Here is a 23,115-nt window from a genome sequence, read left to right as displayed (position 1 = left end):
GTAATTAATTCCGATGCAATTTCTGTGTTTCATCGTCAATAAGAAGGTCCAACGGATACAGTAAACCTGAAGTAAGGCATCGGAATCCACAACTGGTGTCACAGGATTGGTTCAAAGCATGGACAGTAAGAAGAGTCAGTCTTCTTGTACTTAAGTCGGCTTTGTGCCTTTTCTATTTAATTCCGATGCAAATTCTGTGTTTCAACGTCAATAAGAAGGTCAGAGGGATACAGTAAACCTGAAGTGAAGCATCGGAATCTATAACTAGTGTCACAGGAATGGTTCAAAGCATAGTCAGTAAGAATAGTCAGTCTTCTTGTACTTAAGTCATCATTGTGCATTTGCTATTTAATTCGGATGCAATTTCTGTGTTTCATCGTCAATAAGAAGGTCCAAGGGATACAGTAAAACAAGAGTGAAGCATCGGAATCCATAACTAGTGTCACAGGAATGGTTCAAATTATAGACAGTAGGAAGAGTCAGTCTTCTTGTACTTATGTCGGCATTGTGCCTTTTGTATTTCATTCCGATTCAATTTCTGTGTTTCATCGTCAATAAGAAGGTTTAAGGGATACAGTAAACCTTGAGTGAAGCATCGGAATCTATAACTATTGTCACAGGGACGGTTCAAAACATAGACAGTAAGATGAGTCAGTATTCTTGTATTTAAGTCGGCATTGTGCTTTTTTAATTAATTCCGATGCAATTTCTGTGTTTCAGCGTCACTAAGATGGTCAGAGGGATACAGTAATCCTGAAGTGAAGCATCGATATCTATAACTAGTGTCACAGGAATGGTTCAAACATAGTCAGTAAGAAGAGTCAGTCTCTTGTAGTTAAGTCGGCATTGTGCCTTTTGTTCTGAATTCCAATGCAATATCTGTGTTTCATCGTCAATAAGAAGGTCCAAGGGATACAGTAATCCTGAAGTGAAGCATCGGAGTCCATAACTAGTGTCACAGGAACGGTTCAAAACATAGTCAGTAAGAAGAGTCAGTCTTCTTGTACTTAAGTCGGCATTGTGCCTTTTGTATTTAATTCCGATGCAATTTCTGTGTTTCATCGGCAATAAGATCAGAGGTCTACAGTAAACCTGAAGTGAAGCATCGGAATCTATAACTAGTGTCACAGGAATAGTTCAAAACATAGTCAGTAAGAACAGTCAGTCTTCTTTGCCTTAAGTCGGCATTGTGCCGTTTGTATTTAATTCCGATCCAATTTCTGTCTTTCATCGTCAATAAGAAGATCAGTCGGATACAGAAAACCTGAAGTGAAGCATCGGAATCCAAAACTAGTGTCACAGGAATGGTTCAAAACATACACAGTAGGAACAGTAAGTCTTCTTGTACTTAAGTCGGCATTTTGCCTTTTGAATTTAATTCCGATTCAATTTCTGTGTTTCATCGTCAATAAGAAGGTCCAAGGTATACTGTAAACCTGAAGTGAAGCATCGTAATCTATAACTAGTGTCACAGGAATGGTTCAAAACATAGTCAGTAAGAAGAGTCAGTCTTCTTTTACTTAAGTCGGCATTGTGCCTTTTCTATTTAATTCCGATGCAATTTCTGTGTTTCATCGTCAATAAGAAGGTCCAAGGGATACAGTGAACCTGGAGTGAAGAATCGGAATCTATAACTAGTGTCACAGGAATGGATCAAAACATAGACAGTAAGAAGAGTCAGTCTTCTTGTAATTAATTCTGCATTGTGCCTTTTGTATTTAATTCCGATGCAATCTCTGTGTTTCATCGTCAATAAGAAGATCCAAGGGATACAGTAAACCTGGAGTGAAGCACCGGTATCTATAACTAGTGTCACAAGAGTGGTTCAAAACATAGACTGTAAGAAGAGTCAGTCTTCTTTTACTTTAGTCGGCATTGTGCCTTTTGTATTTAATCCCGATGCAATTTCTGTGATTCATCGTCAATAAGAAGGTCAGAGGGATACAGTAATCCTAATTTGAAGCATCGGAATCTATAACTAGTGTCACAGGAATGGTTCAAAGCATAGTCAGTAAGAATAGTCAGTCTTCTTGTACTTAAGTCATCATTGTGCACTTTCTATTTAATTCGGATGCAATTTCTGTGTTTCATCGTCAATAAGAAGGTCCAAGGGATACAGTAAAACTGGAGTGAAGCATCGGAATCCATAACTAGTGTCACAGGGATGGTTCAAATCATAGACAGTAGGAAGAGTCAGTCTTCTTGTACTTATGTCGGCATTGTGCCTTTTGTATTTCATTCTGATGCAATTTCTGTGTTTCATCGTCAATAAGAAGGTCCAAGGAATACAGTAAACATGAAGTGATGCATCGGAATCTATAACTAGTGTCACATGGACGGTTCAAAACATAGACAGTAAGATGAGTCAGTATTCTTGTATTTAAGTATGCATTGTGCTTTTTTAATTAATTCCGATGCAATTTCTGTGTTTCATCGTCACTAAGAAGGTCAGAGGGATACAGTAATCCTGAAGTGAAGCATCGGAATCAATAACTAGTGTCACAGGAATGGTTCAAAGCATAGTCAGTAAGAAGAGTCAGTCTCTTGTAGTTTAGTCGGAATTGTGCCTTTTCTATTTAATTGTGATGCAATTCCTGTGTTTCATCGTCAATAAGAAGGTCCAAGGGAAACAGTAAACCTGGAGTGAAGCATCGGAATCTATAACTAGTGTCACAGGGACGGTTCAAAACATAGACAGAAAGATGAGTCAGTATTCTTGTACTTAAGTCGGCATTGTGCTTTTTGTATTTAATTCCGATGCAATTTCTGTGTTTCATCGTCAATAAGAAGATCCAAGGGATACAGTAAACCTGAAGTGAAGCATCGGAATTTATAACTAGTGTCACAGGAATGGATCAAAACATAGTCAGTAAGAAGAGTCAGTCTTCTTGTACTTATGTCATCATTGTGCATTTTCTATTTAATTCGGATGCAATTTCTGTATTTCATCGTCAATAATAAGGTTCAAGGGATACAGTAAACCTGGAGTGAAGCATCGGATTCTATAACTAGTGTCACAGGAATGGTTCAAATCATAGACAGTAAGAAGAGTCAGACTTCTTTCACTTAAGTCGGCATTGTGCCTATTGTATTTAATTCCGATGCAATTTCTGTGTTTCATGGACAATAAGAAGGTCCAAGGGATACAGTAAACCTGGAGTGAAGCATCGGAATCTATAACTAGTGTCACAGGGACGGTTCAAAACATAGACAGAAAGATGAGTCAGTATTCTTGTACTTAAGTCGGCATTGTGCTTTTTGTATTTAATTCCGATGCAATTTCTGTGTTTCATCGGCAATAAGGTCTGAGGTCTACAGTAAACCTGAAGTGAAGCATCGGAATCTATAACTAGTGTCACAGGAATAGTTCAAAACGCAGTCAGTAAGAAGAGTCAGTCTTCTTGGCCTTAAGTCCGCATTGTGCCTTTTGTATATAATTCCGATGCAATTTCTGTCTTTCATCGTCAATAAGAAGATCAGTGGGATACAGTAAACCTGAAGTGAAGCATCGGAATCCATAACTAGTGTCACATGAATGGTTCAAAGCATAGACAGTAGGAAGAGTCAGTCTTCTTGTACTTAAGTCGGCATTGTGCCTATTCTATTTAATTCCGATGCAATTTCTGTGTTTCATCGTCAATACGAAGGTCCAAGGGATACAGTAAAACTGGAGTGAAGCATCGGAATCTATAACTAGTGTCACAGTAATGGTTTAAATCATAGTCATGAAGATGAGTCAGTCTTCTTGTACTTAAGTCCTCATTGTGCCTTTCCTATTTAATTCCGATGCAATTTCTGTGTTTCATCGTCAATAAGAAGGTCAGAGGGTTACAGTAAACCTGAAGTGTAGCATCGGAATCTATAGCTAGTGTCACTGGAATGGTTCAAAACAAAGTCAGTAAGGAGAGACAGTCTTCTTGTCCTTAAGTCGGCATTGTGCTTTTGTATTTAATTCCGATGCAATTTCTGTGTTTCATAGTCAACACGAAGGTCCAAGGGATACAGTATACCTGGAGTGAAGCATCGGAATCTATAACTAGTGTCACAGGAATGGTTCAAAACATAGACAATAAGAAGAGTCAGTCTTCTTGTACTTAGGTCGGCATTGTGCCTTTTGTATTTAATTATGATGCAATTCCTGTGTTTCATCGTCAATAAGAAGGTCCAAGGGAAACAGTAAACCTGGAGTGAAGCAACGGAATCTATAACTAGTGTCACAGGAATGGTTCAAAACATAGACTGTTAGAAGAGTCAGTCTTCTTGTACATTAGTCGGCATTGTGCCTTTTTTTTTTAATTCCGATGCAATTTCTGTGTTTCATCGTCAATAAGAAGGTGCAAGGGATACAGTAAACCTGGAATGAAGCATCGGAATCTATAACTAGTGTCACAGGAATGGATCAAAACATAGACCGTAAGAAGAGTTAGTCTTCTTGTAATTAATTCTGCATTGTGCCTTTTGTATATTATAGCGATGCAATTTCTGTGTTTCATCGTCAATAAGAAGATCCAAGGGATACAGTAAACCTGAAGTGAAGCATCGGAATTTATAACTAGTGTCACAGGAATGGATCAAAACATAGTCAGTAAGAAGAGTCAGTCTTCTTGTACTTATGACATCATTGTGCATTTTCTATTTAAATCGGATGCAATTTCTGTTATTCATCGTCAATAAGAAGGTTCAAGGGATACAGTAAACCTGGAGTGAAGCATCGGAATCTATAACTAGTGTCACATGAATGGTTCAAATCATAGACAGTAAGAAGAGTCAGACTTCTTTCACTTAAGTCGGCATTGTGCTTTTTGTATTTAATTCCGATGCAATTTCTGTGTTTCATGGTCAATAAGTATGTCCAAGTGATACAGTAAACCTGGAGTGAAGCATCGGAATCTATAACTAGTGTCACAGGGACGGTTCAAAACATAGACAGTAAGATGAGTCAGTATTCTTATACTTAAGTGGGCATTGTGCTTTTTGTATTTAATTCCGATGCAATTTCTGTGTTTCATCGGCAATAAGGTCTGAGGTCTACAGTAAACCTGAAGTGAAGCATCGGAATCTATAACTAGTGTCACAGGAATAGTTCAAAACATAGTCAGTAAGAAGAGTCAGTCTTCTTGCACTTAAGTCAGCATTGTGCCCTTTCTATTTAATTCTGATGCAATTTCTGTGTTTCATCGTCAATAAGAAGGTCCAAGGGATACAGTAAACCTGGAGTGAAGCACCGGTATCTGTAACTAGTGTCACAAGAGTGGTTCAAAACATAGACCGTAAGAAGAGTCAGTCTTCTTTTACTTTAGTCGGCATTGTGCCTTTTGTATTTAATCCCGATGCAATTTCTGTGATTCATCGTCAATAAGAAGATCCAAGGGATACAGTAAACCTGAAGTGAAGCATCGCAATTTATAACTAGTGTCACAGGAATGGATCAAAACATAGTCAGTAAGAAAAGTTAGTCTTCTTGTACTTAAGTCGGAATTTTGCCTTTTGTATTTAATTCCGATGCAATTTCTGTGTTTCATCGTCACTAAGAAGTTCTGAGGGATACAGTAATCCTGAAGTTAAGCATCGGAATCTACAACTAGTGTCACAGGAATGGTTAAAAAGCATAGTCAGTAAGAAGAGTCAGTCTTCTTGTACTTAAGTCGGCATTGTGCCTTTTGTATTTAATTCCGATGCAATTTCTGTGTTTCATCGTCACTAAGAAGGTCAGAGGGATACAGTAATCCTAAAGTGAAGGATCGGAATCTATAACTAGTGTCACAGGAATGGTTCAAAACATAGTCAGTAAGATTAGTCAGTCTTCTTGTACTTAAGTCATCATTGTGCATTTTCTATTTAATTCGGATGCAATTTCTGTATTTCATCGTCAATAAGAAGGTCCAAGGGATACAGTAAACCTGAAGTGAAGCATCGGAATCCATAACTAGTGTCACAGGAATGGTTCAAATCATAGTCAGTAAGAAGAGCCAGTCTTCTTGTACTTAAGTCGGCATTGTGCCTTTTGTATTTAATTCCGATGCAATTTCTGTGTTTCATCGTCAATATGAATGTCCAAGGGATACAGTAAACGTGGAGTGAAGCATCGGAAACTATAACTAGTGTCGCAGGAACGGTTCAAATCATAGACAGTAAGATGAGTCAGTATTCTTGTACTTAAGTCGGCATTGTGCTTTTTGTATTTAATTCCGATGCAATTTCTGTGTTTCATCGTCACTAAGAAGGTCTGAGGGATACAGTAATCCAGAAGTTAAGAATCGGAATCTATAACTAGTGTCACAGGAATGGTTCAAAGCAAAGTCAGTAAGAAGAGTCAGTCTTCTTGTACTTAAGTCATCATTGTGCATTTTCTATTTAATTCGGATGCAATTTCTGTGTTTCATCGTCAATAAGAAGGTCCAAGGGATACAGTAAAACTGGAGTGAAGCATCGGAATCCATAACTAGTGTCACAGGAATGGTTCAAATTATAGACAGTAGGAAGAGTCAGTCTTCTTGTACTTATGTCGGCATTGTGCCTATTGTATTTCATTCCGATGCAATTTCTGTGTTTCATCATCAATAAGAAGGTTTAAGGGATACAGTAAACCTGGAGTGAAGCATCGGAATCTATAACTATTGTCACAGGGACGGTTCAAAACATAGACAGTAAGATGGGTCAGTATTCTTCTATTTAAGTCGGCATTGTGCTTTTTTAATTAATTCCGATGCAATTTCTGTGTTTCATCGTCACTAAGAAGGTCAGAGGGATACAGTAATCCTGAAGTGAAGCATCGGAATCTATAACTAGTGTCACAGGAATGGTTCAAAGCATAGTCAGTAAGAAGAGTCAGTCTCTTGTAGTTAAGTCGGCATTGTGCCTTTTGTTCTGAATTCCAATGCAATTTCTGTGTTTCATCGTCAATAAGAAGGTCCAAGGGATACAGTAATCCTGAAGTGAAGCATCGGAATCTATAACTAGTGTCACAGGAACGGTTCAAAACATAGTCAGTAAGAAGAGTCAGTCTTCTTGTACTTAAGTCGGCATTGTGCCTTTTGTATTTAATTCCGATGCAATTTCTGTGTTTCATCGGCAATAAGGTCAGAGGTCTACAGTAAACCTGAAGTGAAGCATCGGAATCTATAACTAGTGTCACAGGAATAGTTCAAAACATAGTCAGTAAGAACAGTCAGTCTTCTTTGCCTTAAGTCGGCATTGTGCCGTTTGTATTTAATTCCGATGCAATTTCTGTGTTTCATCGTCAATAAGAAGATCCAAGGGATACAGTAAACCTGAAGTGAAGCATCGCAATTTATAACTAGTGTCACAGGAATGGATCAAAACATAGTCAGTAAGAAGAGTCAGTCTTCTTGTACTTATGTCATCATTGTGCATTTTCTATTTAATTCGGATGCAATTTCTGTATTTCATCGTCAATAAGAAGGTTCAAGGGATACAGTAAACCTGGAGTGAAGCATCGGATTCTATAACTAGTGTCACAGGAATGGTTCAAATCATAGACAGTAAGAAGAGTCAGACATCTTTCACTTAAGTCGGCATTGTGCCTTTTGTATTTAATTCCGATGCAATTTCTGTGTTTCATGGACAATAAGAAGGTCCAAGGGATACAGTAAACCTGGAGTGAAGCATCGGAATCTATAACTAGTGTCACAGGGACGGTTCAAAACATAGACAGAAAGATGAGTCAGTATTCTTGTACTTAAGTCGGCATTGTGCTTTTTGTATTTAATTCCGATGCAATTTATGTGTTTCATCGGCAATAAGGTCTGAGGTCTACAGTAAACCTGAAGTGAAGCATCGGAATCTATAACTAGTGTCACAGGATTACTTCAAAACACAGTCAGTAAGAAGAGTCAGTCTTCTTGGCCTTAAGTCGGCATTGTGCCTTTTGTATATAATTCCGATGCAATTTCTGTCTTTCATCGTCAATAATAAGATCAGTGGGATACAGTAAACCTGAAGTGAAGCATGGGAATCCAAAACTAGTGTCACATGAATGGTTCAAAGCATAGACAGTAGGAAGAGTCAGTCTTCTTGTACTTAAGTCGGCATTTTGCCTTTTGAATTTAATTCCGATGCAATTTCTGTGTTTCATCGTCAATAAGAAGGTCCAAGGTATACAGAAAACCTGAAGTGAAGCATCGTAATATATAACTAGTGTCACAGGAATGGTTCAAAACATAGTCAGTAAGAAGAGTCAGTCTTCTTTTACTTAGGTCGGCATTGTGCCTTTCCTATTGAATTCCGATGCAATTTCCGTGTTTCATCGTCAATACGAAGGTCCAAGGGATACAGTAAAACTGGAGTGAAGCATCGGAATCTATAACTAGTGTCACAGGAATGGTTCAAAACATAGACAATAAGAATAGTCAGTCTTCTTGTACTTAAGTCGAAATTGTGCCGTTTCTACTTAATTGCGATGCAATTTCAGTGTTTCATCGTCAATAAGAAGGTCAGAGGGATACAATAAACCTGAAGTGAAGCATCGGAATCTATAACTAGTGTCACAGTAATGGTTTTAAACATAGTCATGAAGAAGAGTCAGTCTTCTTGTACTTAAGTCCTCATTGTGCCTTTCCTATTTAATTCCGATGCAATTTCTGTGTTTCATCGTCAATAAGAAGGTCAGAGGGTTACAGTAAACCTGAAGTGTAGCATCGGAATCTATAGCTAGTGTCACTGGAATGGTTCAAAACATAGTCAGTAAGGAGAGTCAGTCTTCTTGTCCTTAAGTCGGCATTGTGCTTTTGTATTTAATTCCGATGCAATTTCTGTGTTTCATAGTCAACACGAAGGTCGAAGGGATACAGTATACCTGGAGTGAAGCATCGGAATCTATAACTAGTGTCACAGGAATGGTTCAAAACATAGACAGTAAGAAGAGTCAGTCTTCTTGTACTTAGGTCGGCATTGTGCCTTTTGTATTTAATTCCGATGCAATTTCTGTGTTTCATCGTCAATAAGAAGGTCGAAGGGATACAATAAACCTCAAGTGAAGCATCGGAATCTTTAACTAGTGTCACAGGAATGGTTCAAAACATAGTCAGTAAGAAGCGTCAGTCTTCTTGTACTTAAGTCGGAATTGTGCCGTTTCTACTTAATTCCGATGCAATTTCTGTGTTTCATCGTCAATAAGAAGAGCCAAGGGATACAGTAAACCTGAAGTGAAGCATCGGAATTTATAACTAGTGTCACAGGAATGGATCAAAACATAGAAAGTAAGAAGAGTCAGTCTTCTTGTACTTATGTCATCATTGTGCATTTTCTATTTAATTCGGATGCAATTTCTGTGTTTCATCGTCAATAAGAAGGTTCAAGGGATACAGTAAACCTGTAGTGAAGCATCGGAATCTATAACTAGTGTCACAGGAATGGTTCAAATCATAGACAGTAAGAAGAGTCAGACTTCTTTCACTTAAGTCGGCATTGTGCCTTTTGTATTTCATTCCGATGCAATTTCTGTGTTTCATCGTCAATAAGAAGGTTTAAGGGATACAGTAAACCTGGAGTGAAGCATCGGAATCTATAACTATTGTCACAGGGACAGTTCAAAACATAGACAGTAAGATGAGTCACTATTCTTGTATTTAAGTCGGCATTGTGCTTTTTTAATTAATTCCGATGCAATTTCTGTGTTTCATCGTCACTAAGAAGGTCAGAGGGATACAGTAATCCTGAAGTGAAGCATCGGAATCTATAACTAGTGTCACAGGAATGGTTCAAAGCATAGTCAGTAAGAAGAGTCAGTCTCTTGTAGTTAAGTCGGCATTGTGCCTTTAGTTCTGAATTCCAATGCAATTTCTGTGTTTCATCGTCAATAAGAAGGTCCAATGGATACAGTAATCCTGAAGTGAAGCATCGGAATCTATAACTAGTGTCACAGGAACGGTTCAAAACATAGTCAGTAAGAAGAGTCAGTCTTCTTGTACTTAAGTCGGCATTGTGCCTTTTGTATTTAATTCCGATGCAATTTCTGTGTTTCAACGGCAATAAGGTCAGAGGTCTACAGTAAACCTGAAGTGAAGCATCGGAATCTATAACTAGTGTCACAGGAATAGTTCATAACATAGTCAGTAAGAACAGTCAGTCTTCTTTGCCTTAAGTCGGCATTGTGCCGTTTGTATTTAATTCCGATCCAATTTCAGTCTTTCATCGTCAATAAGAAGGTCAGTCGGATACAGTAAACCTGAAGGGTAGCATCGGAATCCAAAACTAGTGTCACAGGAATGGTTCAAAACATAGACAGTAGGAAGAGTAAGTCTTCTTGTACTTAAGTCGGCATTTTGCCTTTTGAATTTAATTCCGATTCAATTTCTGTGTTTCATCGTCAATAAGAAGGTCCAAGGTATACTGTAAACCTGAAGTGAAGCATCGTAATCTATAACTAGTGTCACAGGAATGGTTCAAAACATAGTCAGTAAGAAGAGTCAGTCTTCTTTTACTTAAGACGGCATTGTGCCTTTTCTATTTAATTCCGATGCAATTTCTGTGTTTCATCGTCAATAAGAAGGTCCAAGGGATACAGTGAACCTGGAGTGAAGAATCGGAATCTATAACTAGTGTCACAGGAATGGATCAAAACATAGACAGTAAGAAGAGTCAGTCTTCTTGTACTTAATTCTGCATTGTGCCTTTTGTATTTGATTCCGATGCAATCTCTGTGTTTCATCGTCAATAAGAAGATCCAAGGGATACAGTAAACCTGAAGTGAAGCATCGGAATTTATAACTAGTGTCTCAGGAATGGACCAAAGCATAGTCAGTAAGAAGAGTCAGTCTTCTTGTACTTAAGTCGGCATTGTGCCTTTTGTATTTAATTCGGATACAATATCTGTGTTTCATCGTCAATTAGAAGGTCAGAGGGATACAGTAATCCTAATTTGAAGCATCGGAATCTATAACTAGTGTCACAGGAATGGTTCAAAGCATAGTCAGTAAGAATAGTCAGTCCTCTTGTACTTAACTCATCATTGTGCATTTTCTATTTAATTCGGATGCAATTTCTGTGTTTCATTGTCAATAAGAAGGTCCAAGGGATACAGTAAAACTGGAGTGAAGCATCGGAATCCATAACTAGTGTCACAGGGACGGTTTAAAACATAGACAGAAAGATGAGTCAGTATTCTTGTACTTAAGTCGGCATTGTGCTTTTTGTATTTAATTCCGATCAATTTCTGTGTTTCATCGTCAATAAGAAGATCCAAGGGATACAGTAAACCTGAAGTGAAGCATCGGAATTTATAACTAGTGTCACAGGAATGGATCAAATCATAGTCAGTAAGAAGAGTCAGTCTTCTTGTACTTATGTCATCATTGTGCATTTTCTATTTAATTCGGATGCAATTTCTGTATTTCATCGTCAATAAGAAGGTTCAAGGGATACAGTAAACCTGGAGTGAAGCATCGGATTCTATAACTAGTGTCACAGGAATGGTTCAAATCATAGACAGTAAGAAGAGTCAGACTTCTTTCACTTAAGTCGGCATTGTGCCTTTTGTATTTAATTCCGATGCAATTTCTGTGTTAAATGGACACTAAGAAGGTCCAAGGGATACAGTAAACCTGGAGTGAAGCATCGGAATCTATAACTAGTGTCACAGGGACGGTTCAAAACATAGACAGAAAGATGAGTCAGTATTCTTGTACTTAAGTCGGCATTGTGCTTTTTGTATTTAATTCCGATGCAATTTCTGTGTTTCATCGGCAATAAGGTCTGAGGTCTACAGTAAACCTGAAGTGAAGCATCGGAATCTATAACTAGTGTCACAGGAATAGTTCAAAACACAGTCAGTAAGAAGAGTCAGTCTTCTTGGCCTTAAGTCGGCATTGTGCCTTTTGTATATAATTCCGATGCAATTTCTGTCTTTCATCGTCAATAAGAAGATCAGTGGGATACAGTAAACCTGAAGTGAAGCATGGGAATCCAAAACTAGTGTCACATGAATGGTTCAAAGCATAGACAGTAGGAAGAGTCAGTCTTCTTGTACTTAAGTCGGCATTTTGCCTTTTGAATTTAATTCCGATGCAATTTCTGTGTTTCATCGTCAATAAGAAGGTCCAAGGTATACAGAAAACCTGAAGTGAAGCATCGTAATATATAACTAGTGTCACAGGAATGGTTCAAAACATAGTCAGTAAGAAGAGTCAGTCTTCTTTTACTTAAGTCGGCATTGTGCCTTTTCTATTTCATTCCGATGCAATTTCTGTGTTTCATCGTCAATACGAAGGTCCAAGGGATACAGTAAAACTGGAGTGAAGCATCGGAATCTATAACTAGTGTCACAGGAATGGTTCAAAACATAGACAATAAGAATAGTCAGTCTTCTTGTACTTAAGTCGAAATTGTGCCGTTTCTACTTAATTCCGATGCAATTTCAGTGTTTCAGCGTCAATAAGAAGGTCAGAGGGATACAATAAACCTGAAGTGAAGCATCGGAATCTATAAGTAGTGTCACAGTAATGGTTTAAAACATAGTCATGAAGAAGAGTCAGTCTTCTTGTACTTAAGTCCTCATTGTGCCTTTCCTATTTAATTCCGATGCAATTTCTGTGTTTCATCGTCAATACGAAGGTCCAAGGGATACAGTAAAACTGGAGTGAAGCATCGGAATCTATAGCTAGTGTCACTGGAATGGTTCAAAACATAGTCAGTAAGGAGAGTCAGTCTTCTTGTCCTTAAGTCGGCATTGTGCTGTTGTATTTAATTCCGATGCAATTTCTGTGTTTCATAGTCAACACGAAGGTCCAAGGGATACAGTATACCTGGAGTGAAGCATCGGAATCTATAACTAGTGTCACAGGAATGGTTCAAAACATAGACAGTAAGAAGAGTCAGTCTTCTTGTACTTAGGTCGGCATTGTGCCTTTTGTATTTAATTCCGATGCAATTTCTGTGTTTCATCGTCAATAAGAAGGTCCAAGGGAAACAGTAAACCTGGAGTGAAGCAACGGAATCTATATCTAGTGTCACAGGAATGGTTCAAAACATAGACTGTTAGAAGAGTCAGTCTTCTTGTAATTTAGTCGGCATTGTGCCTTTTGTATTTAATTCCGATGCAATTTCTGTGTTTCATCGTAAATAAGAAGGTCCAAGGGATACAGTAAACCTGGAATGAAGCATCGGAATCTATAACTAGTGTCACAGGAATGGATCAAAACATAGACAGTAAGAAGAGTCAGTCTTCTTGTACTTAATTCTGCATTGTGCCTTTTGTATTTAATTCTGATGCAATTTCTGTGTTTCATCGTCAATAAGAAGAGCCAAGGGATACAGTAAACCTGAAGTGAAGCATCGGAATTTATAACTAGTGTCACAGGAATGGATCAAAACATAGAAAGTAAGAAGAGTCAGTCTTCTTGTACTTATGTCATCATTGTGCATTTTCTATTTAATTCGGATGCAATTTCTGTGTTTCATCGTCAATAAGAAGGTTCAAGGGATACAGTAAACCTGTAGTGAAGCATCGGAATCTATAACTAGTGTCACAGGAATGGTTCAAATCATAGACAGTAAGAAGAGTCAGACTTCTTTCACTTAAGTCGGCATTGTGCCTTTTGTATTTAATTCCGATGCAATTTCTGTGTTTCATCGACAATAAGAAGGTCCAAGGGATACAGTAAACCTGGAGTGAAGCGTCGGAATCTATAACTAGTGTCACAGGGACGGTTCAAAGCATAGACAGTAAGATGAGTCAGTATTCTACATCTACATCTACATCTACATTGATACTCCGCAAGCCACCCAACGGTGTGTGGCGGAGGGCACTTTACGTGTACTTAAGTCGGCATTGTGTTTTTGTATTTAATTCCGATGCAATTTCTGTGTTTCATCGTCACTAAGAAGGTCAGAGGGATACAGTAATCCTGAAGTTAAGCATCGGAATCTATAACTAGTGTCACAGGAATGGTTCAAAGCATAGTCAGTAAGAAGAGTCAGTCTTCTTGTAGTTAATTCGGCATTGTGCCATTTGTACTGAATTCCAATGCAATTTCTGTGTTTCATCGTCAATAAGAAGGTCCAAGGGATACAGTAAACCTGAAGTGAAGCATCAGAATCTATAACTAGTGTCATAGGAATTGTTCAAAACATAGACAGTAGGAAGAATCAGGCTTCTAGAACTTAAGTCGGCATTGTGCCCTTTCTATTTGATTCCGATGCAATTTCTGTGTTGCATCGTCAATAAGACGGTCAGAGGGATACAGTAAACCTGAAGTGAAGCATCGGAATCAATAACTAGTGTCACAGGAATGTTTCAAAACATAGACAGTTGGAACAGTCAGTCTTCTTGTACTTAAGTTGGCGTTGTGTTTTTTGTATTTAATTCTGATGCAATTTCTGTGTTTCATCGTCAATAAGAAGGTCCGAGGTATACAGTAAACCTGAAGTGAAGCATCGGAATCTATAACTAGTGTCACAGGAATGGCTCAAAACATAGGCTATAAGAAGAGTCAGTCTTCTTGTACTTTAGTCGGCATTGTGCCTTTTGTATTTAATTCCGATGCAATTTCTGTGTTTCATCGTCAATAAGAAGGTCCAAGGGATACAGTAAACCTGGAGTGAAGCATCGGAATCTATAACTAGTGTCACAGGAATGGTTCAAAACATAAACTGTAAGTAGACTCAGTCTTCTTGTACTTAAGTCGGCATTGTGCCTTTTCTATTTAATTCCGAAGCAATATCTGTGTTTCATCGTCAATAAGAAGGTCCAAGGGATACAGTAAACCTGAAGTGAAACATCGGAATTTATAACTAGTGTCACAGGAATGGTTCAAAACATAAACTCTAAGTAGACTCAGTCTTCTTGTACCTAAGTCGGCATTGTGCCTTTTCTATTTAATTCCTAAGCAATATCTGTGTTTCATCGTCAATAAGAAGGTCCAAGGGATACAGTAAACCTGATGTGAAGCATCGGAATTTATAACTAGTGTCACAGGAACGGTTCAAAACATAGTCTGTAAGAAGAGTCAGTCTTCTTGTACTCAAGTCGGCATTGTGATTTTTGTATTTAATTCCGATGCAATTTCTGTGTTTCATCGTCAATAAGAAGGACCAAGGGATACAGTAAACCTGGAGTGAAGCATCGGAATCTATAACTAGTGTCACAGGGATGGTTCAAAACATAGACAGCATGAAGAGTCAGACTTCTTGTTCTTTAGTCGGCATTGTGCCTTTTGTATTTAATTCCGATGCAATTTCTGTGCTTCATCGTCAATAAGAAGGTCAGAGGGATACAGTAATCCTTAAGTGAAGCATCGGAATCTATAACTAGTGTCATAGGAATGGTTCAAAGCATAGTCAGTAAGAAGAGTCAGTCTTCTTGTACTTAAGTCCTCATTGTGCCTTTCCTATTTAATTCCGATGCAATATCTGTGTTTCATCGTCAATAAGAAGGTCAGAGGGATACAGTAAACCTGAAGTGAAGCATCGGAATCTATAACTAGTGTCACAGGAATGGTTCAAAACATAGACAGTAAGAAGAGTCAAGCTTCTTGTACTTAGGTCGGCATTATGCCTTTTGCATTTAATTCCGATGCAATTTCTGTGTTTCATCGTCAATAAGAAGGTCCAAGGGATACAGTAAACCTCAAGTGAAGCATCGGAATCTTTAACTAGTGTCACAGGAATGGTTCAAAACATAGTCAGTAAGAAGCGACAGTCTTCTTGTACTTAAGTCGGAATTGTGCCTTTTCTATTTAATTATGATGCAATTCCTGTGTTTCATCGTCAATAAGATGGTCCAAGGGAAACAGTACACCTGGAGTGAACCAACGGAATCTATAACAAGTGTCACAGGAATGGTTCAAAACCTAGACTGTTAGAAGAGTCAGTCTTCTTGTACTTAATTCTGCATTGTGCCTTTTGTATTCAATTCCGATGCAATTTCTGTGTTTCATCGTCAATAAGAAGATCCAAGGGATACAGTAAACCTGAAGTGAAGCATCGGAATTTATAACTAGTGTCTCAGGAATGGATCAAAACATAGTCAGTAAGAAGAGTCAGTCTTCTTGTACGTATGTCATCATTGTGCATTTTCTATTTAATTCGGATGCAATTTCTGTGTTTCATCGTCAATAAGAAGGATCAAGGGATACAGTAAACCTGGAGTGAAGCAACGGAATCTATAACTAGTGTCACAGGAATGGTTCAAATCATAGACAGTAAGAAGAGTCAGACTCCTTACACTTAAGTCGGCATTGTGCCTTTTGTATTTAATTCCGATGCAATTTCTGTGTTTCATCGACAATAAGAAGGTCCAAGGGATACAGTAAACCTGGAGTCAAGTATCGGAATCTATAACTAGTGTCACAGGGACGGTTCAAAACATAGATTGTAAGATGAGTCAGTATTCTTGTACTTAAGTCGGCATTGTGCTTTTTGTATTTAATTCCGTTGCAATTTCTGTGTTTCATTGTCACTAAGGAGGTCAGAGGGATACAGTAATCCTGAAGTTAAGCATCGGATTCTATAACTAGTGTCACAGGAATGGTTCAAATGTAGACTGCAGGAAGAGTCAGTCTTCTTGTACTTAAGTCGGCATTGTGCCTTTTGTATTTAATTCCGATGCAATTTCTGTGTTTCGTCGTCAATAAGAAGGTCAGAGTGACACAGTAAACCTGAAGTGAAGCATCGGAATCTATAGCTAGTGTCACTGGAATGGTTCGAAGCATAGTCAGTAAGAAGAGTCAGTTTTCTTGTCCTTAAGTCGGTATTGTGCCTTTTGTATTTAATTCCGATGCAATTACTGTGTTTCATAGTCAACAAAAAGGTCCAAGGGATACAGTAAACCTGAAGTGAAGCATCGGAATCTATAACTAGTGTCGCAGGAATGGTTCAAAACATAGACAGTAAGAAGAGTCAGTCTTCTTGTACTTAAGTCGGCATTGTGCCTTTTGTATTTAATTCCGATGCAATTTCTGTGTTTAATAGTCAACATAAAGGTCCAAGGGATACAGTAAACCTGAAGTGAAGCATCGGAATCTATAACTAGTGTCGCAGGAATGGTTCAAAACATAGACAGTAAGAAGAGTCAGTCTTTTTGTACTTAATTCTGCATTGTGCCTTTTGTATTTAATTCCGATGCAATCTCTGTGTTTCATCGTCAATAAGAAGATCCAAGGGATACAGTAAACCTGAATTGAAGCATCGGAATTTATAACTAGTGTCACAGGAATGGATCAAAACATAGTCTGTAAGAAGAGTCAGTCATCTGGTACTTAAGTCGCCATTGTGCCATTTGTATTTAATTCCGATACAATATCTGTGTTTCATCGTCAATAAGAAGGTCAGAGGGATACAGTAATCCTAAAGTGAAGCATCGGCATCTATAACTAGTGTCACAGGAATGGTTCAAAGCATAGTCAGTAAGAATAGTCAGTCTTCTTGTACTTAAGTCGGCATTGTGCCTTTTGTATTTCATTCCGATGCAATTTCTGTGTTTCATCGTCACTAAGAAGGTCAGAGGGATACAGTAATCCTGAAGTGAAGCATCGGAATCTATAACTAGTGTCACAGGAATGGTTCAAAGCATAGTCAGTAAGAAGAGTCTGTCCTCCTGTAGTTAAGTCGGTATTGTGCCTTTTGTACTGAATTCCAACGCAATTTCTGTGTTTCTTCGTCAATAAGAAGGTCCAAGGGATACAGTAAACCTGGGGTGTAGCATCGGAATCTATAACTAGTGTCACAGGAATGGTTCAAAACATAGACAGTAGGAAGAGTCAGGCTTCTAGTACTTAAGTCGGCATTGTGCCTTTTCTATTTGATTCCGATGCAATTTCTGTGTTTCATCGTCAATAAGACGGTCCGAGGGATACAGTAAACCTGAAGTGAAGCATCGGAATCTATAACTAGTGTCACAGGAATGGTTCAAACGTACACAGTTGGAACAGTCAGTCTTCTGGTCCTTAAGTCGGCGTTGTGTCTTTTGTATTTAATTCCGATGCAATTTCTGTGTTTCATTGTCAATAAGAAGATCCAAGGGATACAGTAAACCTGAAGTGAAGCATCGGAATTTATAACTAGTGTCTCAGGAATGGATCAAAACATAGTCAGTAAGAAGAGTCAGTCTTCCTGTACGTATGTCATCATTGTGCATTTTCTATTTAATTCGGATGCAATTTCTGTGTTTCATCGTCAATAAGAAGGATCAAGGGATACAGTAAACCTGGAGTGAAGCATCGGAATCTATAACTAGTGTCACAGGAATGGTTCAAATCATAGACAGTAACAAGAGTCAGACTTCTTTCACTTAAGTCGGCATTTTGCCTTTTGTATTTAATTCCGAGGCAATTTCTGTGTTTCATCGACAATAAGATGGTCCAAGGGATACAGTAAACCTGGAGTGAAGTATCGGAATCTATAACTAGTGTCACAGGGACGGTTCAAAACATAGACTGTAAGATGAGTCAGTATTCTTGTACTTAAGTCGGCATTGTGCTTTTTGTATTTAATTCCGTTGCAATTTCTGTGTTTCATTGTCACTAGGGAGGTCAGAGGGATACAGTAATCCTGAAGTTAAGCATCGGATTCTATAACTAGTGTCACAGGAATGGTTCAAAACGTAGACTGCAGGAAGAGTCAGTCTTCTTGTACTTAAGTCGGCATTGTGCCTTTTGTATTTAATTCCGATGCAATTTCTGTGTTTCGTCGTCAATAAGAAGGTCAGAGTGACACAGTAAACCTGAAGTGAAGCATCGGAATCTATAGCTAGTGTCACTGGAATGGTTCGAAGCATAGTCAGTAAGAAGAGTCAGTTTTCTTGTCCTTAAGTCGGCATTGTGCCTTTTGTATTTAATTCCGATGCAATTACTGTGTTTCATAGTCAACAAAAAGGTCCAAGGGATACAGTAAACCTGAAGTGAAGCATCGGAATCTATAACTAGTGTCGCAGGAATGGTTCAAAACATAGACAGTAAGAAGAGTCAGTCTTCTTGTACTTAAGTCGGCATTGTGCCTTTTGTATTTAATTCCGATGCAATTACTGTGTTTAATAGTCAACATAAAGGTCCAAGGGATACAGTAAACCTGAAGTGAAGCATCGGAATCTATAACTAGTGTCGCAGGAATGGTTCAAAACATAGACAGTAAGAAGAGTCAGTCTTTTTGTACTTAATTCTGCATTGTGCCTTTTGTATTTAATTCCGATGCAATCTCTGTGTTTCATCGTCAATAAGAAGATCCAAGGGATACAGTAAACCTGAATTGAAGCATCGGAATTTATAACTAGTGTCACAGGAATGGATCAAAACATAGTCTGTAAGAAGAGTCAGTCATCTGGTACTTAAGTCGCCATTGTGCCTTTTGTATTTAATTCCGATACAATATCTGTGTTTCATCGTCAATAAGAAGGTCAGAGGGATACAGTAATCCTAAAGTGAAGCATCGGCATCTATAACTAGTGTCACAGGAATGGTTCAAAGCATAGTCAGTAAGAATAGTCAGTCTTCTTGTACTTAAGTCGGCATTGTGCCTTTTGTATTTCATTCCGATGCAATTTCTGTGTTTCATCGTCACTAAGAAGGTCAGAGGGATACAGTAATCCTGAAGTGAAGCATCGGAATCTATAAGTAGTGTCACAGGAATGGTTCAAAGCATAGTCAGTAAGAAGAGTCTGTCCTCCTGTAGTTAAGTCGGTATTGTGCCTTTTGTACTGAATTCCAACGCAATTTCTGTGTTTCTTCGTCAATAAGAAGGTCCAAGGGATACAGTAAACCTGGGGTGTAGCATCGGAATCTATAACTAGTGTCACAGGAATGGTTCAAAACATAGACAGTAGGAAGAGTCAGGCTTCTAGTACTTAAGTCGGCATTGTGCCTTTTCTATTTGATTCCGATGCAATTTCTGTGTTTCATCGTCAATAAGACGGTCCGAGGGATACAGTAAACCTGAAGTGAAGCATCGGAATCTATAACTAGTGTCACAGGAATGGTTCAAACGTACACAGTTGGAACAGTCAGTCTTCTGGTCCTTAAGTCGGCGTTGTGTCTTTTGTATTTAATTCCGATGCAATTTCTGTGTTTCATTGTCAATAAGAAGATCCAAGGGATACAGTAAACCTGAAGTGAAGCATCGGAATTTATAACTAGTGTCTCAGGAATGGATCAAAACATAGTCAGTAAGAAGAGTCAGTCTTCCTGTACGTATGTCATCATTGTGCATTTTCTATTTAATTCGGATGCAATTTCTGTGTTTCATCGTCAATAAGAAGGATCAAGGGATACAGTAAACCTGGAGTGAAGCATCGGAATCTATAACTAGTGTCACAGGAATGGTTCAAATCATAGACAGTAACAAGAGTCAGACTTCTTTCACTTAAGTCGGCATTTTGCCTTTTGTATTTAATTCCGAGGCAATTTCTGTGTTTCATCGACAATAAGATGGTCCAAGGGATACAGTAAACCTGGAGTGAAGTATCGGAATCTATAACTAGTGTCACAGGGACGGTTCAAAACATAGACTGTAAGATGAGTCAGTATTCTTGTACTTAAGTCGGCATTGTGCTTTTTGTATTTAATTCCGTTGCAATTTCTGTGTTTCATTGTCACTAGGGAGGTCAGAGGGATACAGTAATCCTGAAGTTAAGCATCGGATTCTATAACTAGTGTCACAGGAATGGTTCAAAACGTAGACTGCAGGAAGAGTCAGTCTTCTTGTACTTAAGTCGGCATTGTGCCTTTTGTATTTAATTCCGATGCAATTTCTGTGTTTCGTCGTCAATAAGAAGGTCAGAGTGACACAGTAAACCTGAAGTGAAGCATCGGAATCTATAGCTAGTGTCACTGGAATGGTTCGAAGCATAGTCAGTAAGAAGAGTCAGTTTTCTTGTCCTTAAGTCGGCATTGTGCCTTTTGTATTTAATTCCGATGCAATTACTGTGTTTCATAGTCAACAAAAAGGTCCAAGCGATACAGTAAACCTGAAGTGAAGCATCGGAATCTATAACTAGTGTCACAGGAATGGTTCAAAACATAGACAGTTGGAACAGTCAGTCTTCTTGTACTTAAGTCGGCGTTGTGTCTTTTGTATTTAATTCTGATGCAATTTCTGTGTTTCATCGTCAATAAGAAGGTCCGAGGTATACAGTAAATCTGAAGTGGAGCATCGGAATCTATAACTAGTGTCACAGGAATGGTTCAAATCATAGACTGTAATAAGAGTCAATCTTCTTGTACTTTAGTCGGCATTGTGCCTTTTGTATTTAATTCCGATGCAATTTCTGTGTTTCATCGTCAATAAGAATGTCCAAGGGATACATTAAACCTGGAGTGAAGCATCGGAATCTATAACTAGTGTCACAGGAATGGTTCAAAACATAAACAGTAAGAAGACTCAGTCTTCTTGTACTTAAGTCGGCATTGTGCCTTTTCTATTTAATTCCGATGAAATATCTGTGTTTCATCGTCAATAAGAAGGTCCAAGGGATACAGTAAACCTGAAGTGAAGCATCGGAATTTATAACTAGTGTCACAGGAACGGTTCAAAACATAGTCAGTAAGAAGAGTCAGTCTTCTTGTACTTAAGTCGGCATTGTGCCTTTTGTATTTAATTCCGATGCAATTTCTCTGTTTCATCGTCAAGGAGAAGGACCAAGGGATACAGTAAACCTGCAGTGAAGCATCGGAAACTATAACTAGTGTCACAGGGATGGTTCAAAACATAGACAGTAAGAAGAGTCAGACTTCTTGTACTTTAGTCGGCATTGTGCCGTTTGTATTTAATTCCGATGCAATTTCTGTGTTTCATCGTCAATAAGAAGGTCAGAGGGATACAGTAATCCTGAAGTGAAGCATCGGAATCTATAACTAGTGTCACAGGAATAGTTCAAAACATAGTCAGTAAGAAGAGTCAGTCTTCTAGTACTTAAGTCATCATTGTGCATTTTCTATTTAATTCTGATGCAATTTCTGTGTTTCATCATCAATACGAAGGTCCAAGGGATACAGTAAACCTGGAGTGAAGCATCGGAATCTATAACTAGTGTCACAGGAATGGTTCAAAACATAGTCAGTAAGGAGAGTCAGTCTTCTTGTACTTATGTTGGCATTGTGCCTTTCGTATTTAAATCCGATGCAATTTCTGTGTTTCACCGGCAATAAGAAGGTCAGAGGGATACAGTAAACCTGAAGTCAAGCACCAGAATCTTTAACTAGTGTCACAGGAATGGTTCAAATCATAGACAGTAAGAAGAGTCAGTCTTCTGGTCCTTAAGTCGGCATTGTGCCTTTTGTATTTAATTCCGATGCAATTTCTGTGTTACATCGGCAATAAGGTCAGAGGAATACAGTAAACCTGAAGTGAATCATCAGAATCTATAACTAGTGTCACAGGAATGGTTCAAAACGTAGACTGCAGGAAGAGTCAGTCTTCTTGTACTTAAGTCGGCATTGTGCCTTTTGTATTTAATTCCGATGCAATTTCTGTGTTTCGTCGTCAATAAGAAGGTCAGAGTGACACAGTAAACCTGAAGTGAAGCATCGGAATCTATAGCTAGTGTCACTGGAATGGTTCAAAACATAGTCAGTAAGAAGAGTCAGTTTTCTTGTCCTTAAGTCGGCATTGTGCCTTTTGTATTTAATTCCGATGCAATTTCTGTGTTTAATAGTCAACAAAAAGGTCCTACGGATACAGTAAACCTGAAGTGAAGCATCGGAATCTATAACTAGTGTCGCAGGAATGGTTCAAAACATAGACAGTAAGAAGAGTCAGTCATTTTGTACTTAATTCTGCATTGTGCCTTTTGTATTTAATTCCGATGCAATCTCTGTGTTTCATCGTCAATAAGAAGATCCAAGTGATACAGTAAACCTGAATTGAAGCATCGGAATTTATAACTAGTGTCACAGGAATGGATCAAAACATAGTCTGTAAGAAGAGTCAGTCATCTGGTACTTAAGTCGCCATTGTGCCTTTTGTATTTAATTCCGATACAATATCTGTGTTTCATCGTCAATAAGAAGGTCAGAGGGATACAGTAATCCTAAAGTGAAGCATCGGCATCTATAACTAGTGTCACAGGAATGGTTCAAAGCATAGTCAGTAAGAAGAGTCTGTCCTCCTGTAGTTAAGTCGGTATTGTGCCTTTTGTACTGAATTCCAACGCAATTTCTGTGTTTCTTCGTC

This window comes from Schistocerca serialis, unplaced genomic scaffold (assembly GCF_023864345.2).
Source record: "Schistocerca serialis cubense isolate TAMUIC-IGC-003099 unplaced genomic scaffold, iqSchSeri2.2 HiC_scaffold_1370, whole genome shotgun sequence".
NCBI lineage: Eukaryota > Metazoa > Arthropoda > Insecta > Orthoptera > Acrididae > Schistocerca > Schistocerca serialis.
The sequence above is the reverse complement of the archived record's forward strand: the minus strand, read 5'-3'. Positions refer to the sequence as shown.